Here is a 3,803-nt window from a genome sequence, read left to right as displayed (position 1 = left end):
TCCGTTCTCCCTGGCATCTACCTTCTACACCTGAGGCCCACTTTAAGGTCCAGCTGTCCACACTCCCTAGATGGACAACTGTCCTGGTTTTAGCACTGAAAGTCCCATGTCCCATGAAACTTCTCAGTCTCAGGGTTAACCTCCAGGACAGAGAGGGAAAGTCTGAGCCCAGATCAGGTTTATAGGATTTTGACTGCAGGGAGGCCACGGAAAGGTTGGCTTTGGAGCCAGGCCTGCCCAGCCGAAGCTTGCTTTCTCTGCTCCGTCTTTCTCTGTGTGATCTTGAAGAAGTTACTTTATCTTTTTGAACATTAGTTTCCTCATCTGTTAATAGTATAAAGAATACTTATCTTAAAGGAATGGAAATAATGTATGTTAAATACGGTCAGGTAGGAAGTGCTCAGTAAATGTTATTTTCTAGAGTGAAGGCGTATCAGACAGTCACCACAGAATGTGAAAAAGTGTAGTGAGCTTTTATATTGAAGGTTGAGGACACAAAGGGGGAGCATATAACTACCTCTGGGGGTCAGGGAGGTCCCACAATTACTACAAATTGCTGACAAGACTGGAGGTGGGGGCTCTCCCGCCTCTCACACATCCACTGTAGCCTGTGATTAAAAATTAGAGAAAAAGGAGGGCGCCTGGGTGGCTCACTTGGTTAAGCGACTGCCTTCGGCTCAGGTCATGATCCTGGAGCCCCGGGCTCGAGTCCCGCATCGGGCTCCCTGCTCGGCAGGGAGTCTGCTTCTCCCTCTGACCCTCCTCCCTCTCATGCTCTCTGTCTCTCATTCTCTCTCTTTCAAATAAATAAAATAAAATCTTAAAAAAAAATAAATTAGAGAAAAAGGAAATGCAGTATAGTGAGAACATACTGAGTAGCAAATCAATTTGAGTGGTGAGGTTAACAGACATGAAGTACAAGCAGTCTCTGAACTCCAGTTCAGTTCATGGTGGGAGAAGAATCTGTAGGTGGGAGATTCTAAAGTCTGCAAGGGCTCTGGAGGAGAGAGCTGGGTAGGCTTGGTCGGAGAGTATAGGCATTCCAGAACTCTTGGGAAGCTCTAGAACATTCTAGTGTATTCTGGAATTACTTCCTATGGGTAAAGCCAGAGGGCAGGGAGAAGTTCACACGATTCTGTTTGTGAGTAAGAGATTGGGTTTGTTGACTTGTCTGCTTGTGGGCTGCTCCAGACAGGACTACAGCAACCTTGTAGTCACATGTGGAGAGTTCTGCCCCTTTAAAGAGGCCGGGACTCCAGATAGTGAAGCAAACTTCCTCCAAGAGTGTGGCCACGTCTAAATTGTACCGTGATTTCTTTTCCAGAAAGCCTGAACAATATTAACTGTGGAAAATCGGTACCTTCCTCCTATCCCCCTCCACACTTGGATGTCTCCTCTTCAAGGTCGTCTTTTGTGCTGAAGCTGTGGAGAAGGTACTTTTCTTTCTTGTTCAGGAATCACAGCTCCTTCACAGTCGAGATTGTCACTGACAATGACATGAAGCAAGATTAGTGATGCGCAGGTCTCCAATCTCTCAAGAATGCTTCAGCTCTCAGGACCAGTGGCTCCAATAATGGTGATGGGGAAGACGATGCTGGAGGGAACAACTGGATCTATACTATCCCAAATGGTGGAGAATTAATTATCAGCCGTACTCCCTCCCCAGAGCTGTGTGAGGAAGCAGCTTATTATCAAGGGCAAGTCTGGATCTGCAGTCCTGTGCGGACCAGAATAAATGTTCTGCCCTGACTTCTCTGTTAAGCCATCTTTTTTTTTTTTTCCTCCAAGTTCATGTCAGACGGGTAACGTGCCGAGGTCGTAACAAGGTTGGAGGGGGGCACATAGCGCACAACGGCGTGAACGCCCAATCATCACGCTCATGAGCTATGAAAGGATCCGTTAAGCCATCTTTCTCCCCTTCACTCTGCGAGGGACTAAACATTACTACTGAGACCACGTGCACCTCGTAAACTGTTGAGCCGCTACCTGGGGGACCACTGAGAGGTGACAGTGACCCACAGGCATTTAAAATGTAAGCTCCTGGGGCGCCTGGGTGGCTCAGTCGGTTACGCATCTGCCTTCCGCCCAGGGTCCTGGGATCGAGCCCCGCATCGGGCTCCCTGCTTGCCGGGAAGCCTGCTTCTCCCTCTCCCACTACCCCTGCTTGTGTTCCCTCTCCTGCTGTGTATCTCTCTGTCAAATAAATAAATAAAACCTTAAAATATTAAAAAATAAAATAAAATAAAATGTAAGCTCCTTCAGGTAGAAATGTCCTTGAGAACAGCATCTTACCAGGGCTGTCTCTTACTGAAGTGGTCCTGGCAGCAGGTGGAGGGGGCTTCGGCATGCTTGGCATTTCTCTATGCATGATTTAGGTCACTAAAAAAATATAGTAAATTCCTAAGTAGGGCCCCCTGAATTCGGTCCCATAAAATGTGGGCTTGTGTTTTAATGAGGTAGGTGGAATGACCAGGGGGCACGGAGCAATCACCCTCCCTGTATATTCATCTGATCTTACGTTATTGTGAGTGCATTATCATGGGACTTCATTATGTATCAGATAGGAATATCATTTCCACCAAGTGCAAAGGGAGCACAATTTACGTGCATTTCCAGATGTAGTTGAGAAATTTGCAGGCAGTTGGGTCACGGTTCGAGCTGGGGAGGAGGTCCGGGAAGAGCTCTGTCCAGATGCTCCGACCCTAGCACCACAACCCCTTCCTGTCACCCAAGCAAGGAGTCCATGGGTGGGATGCGGTTGACTCTGGTGCACACCTGCAGAGCCCCCGAGCTGGGCAGGGAGCCCTTCAGAACAGCGCCTGGGTGCCCCCTCCCCTGAGGACCTGCTAGTGAGCACGGTAATGCTTCTGGATCTCATTAGGCCACAGCTGTCCCAGCCTGGACACCATGAGCAAAGCGTGGGCCTGGTTTCCATCACTTGAGTGTTGATTCGGCCTGTAATCATCATCAGAGGGCACATTCCAGGTTCATGGTTTAAGAAAAAGCATACTTTTGTCTGCCACTGAGGAGCCATTTCATCCTGAGCCTTTAATGCCTGTCCTGGCTCCGCCCCGCCCTCTCCCCTATCCGCATCTGACCTCACAGCTTTGATTTCAGGGGCAGGCCAGCAGGATGCTTGGAAAGGCACACAGGCCCCTTCTCTGGATATTCCTAAGTGCTTAAAAGTGCAAATGTGGCCAGATAAATGTGTGCTGTGTTCCTGTGCTGGGGACGCCTCAGAGAGGCGCTGGGCTCTGCGTCTTTATTGGAAACACCCATAAACCGCTGGCCTCAAAGCTCTGTTGTTTTCGTGCCGGGCTTACGTGATGTCTCCTCCGGGCTGCCAAGCTCCCTCTGACCAAATTGTTGCTTGAAGTCCCATACCAAACGCTTCCCGAAGCCCCAGCCTGCTCCCACACAGCCAGCTGGTTGGCTCTCACATGCAGGGGTGAGTTCTCAACACATTAACCCACTCTCCTCTGCATCAGGTGACACCTGGGCCACCTATCATCAGGGACGGGGGAAGTGAGGGAGCTCTGCTCAGCCAGGCACCCATTCACCCACGTGAGACTTTCAAAGCCAAGTGGCTAAGGTTCAGGGTGTATCCCGAGGGCAAAGGGACAGAGTTTGTCTCTGAGTGCAATGAACCTACCTTCAACATTTTCTCTCTTTCTTTCTCTCTCTCTTCCTTTTTCTTTCTCTCTCTCTTTCTCTCTCTCTTTCTTTCTTTCTTTCTTCTTTCTTCTTTCTCTTTCTTTCCTTCCTTCCTTCCTTCCTTCCTTCCTTCCTTCCTTCCTTCCTTC

At 49.2% G+C, this 3,803-nt stretch overlaps 1 non-coding gene across 1 annotated transcript; it reads right to left on the bottom strand.

Annotated features, from left to right (window-relative positions):
• Window positions 1–1,792: 1,792 nt before the first annotated feature.
• LOC123323721 lies at window positions 1,793–1,896 on the bottom strand. The gene has a single exon (XR_006539517.1). It is a non-coding gene; the product is annotated as a small nucleolar RNA U13 (small nucleolar RNA).
• Between the last annotated feature and the right edge of the window lie 1,907 nt (window positions 1,897–3,803).

Source organism: Neomonachus schauinslandi, unplaced genomic scaffold, assembly GCF_002201575.2.
Source record: "Neomonachus schauinslandi unplaced genomic scaffold, ASM220157v2 HiC_scaffold_367, whole genome shotgun sequence".
Lineage (NCBI taxonomy): Eukaryota > Metazoa > Chordata > Mammalia > Carnivora > Phocidae > Neomonachus > Neomonachus schauinslandi.
Note: the sequence above shows the minus strand (reverse complement) of the source record. Positions and strands in the feature narration are given on the sequence as shown.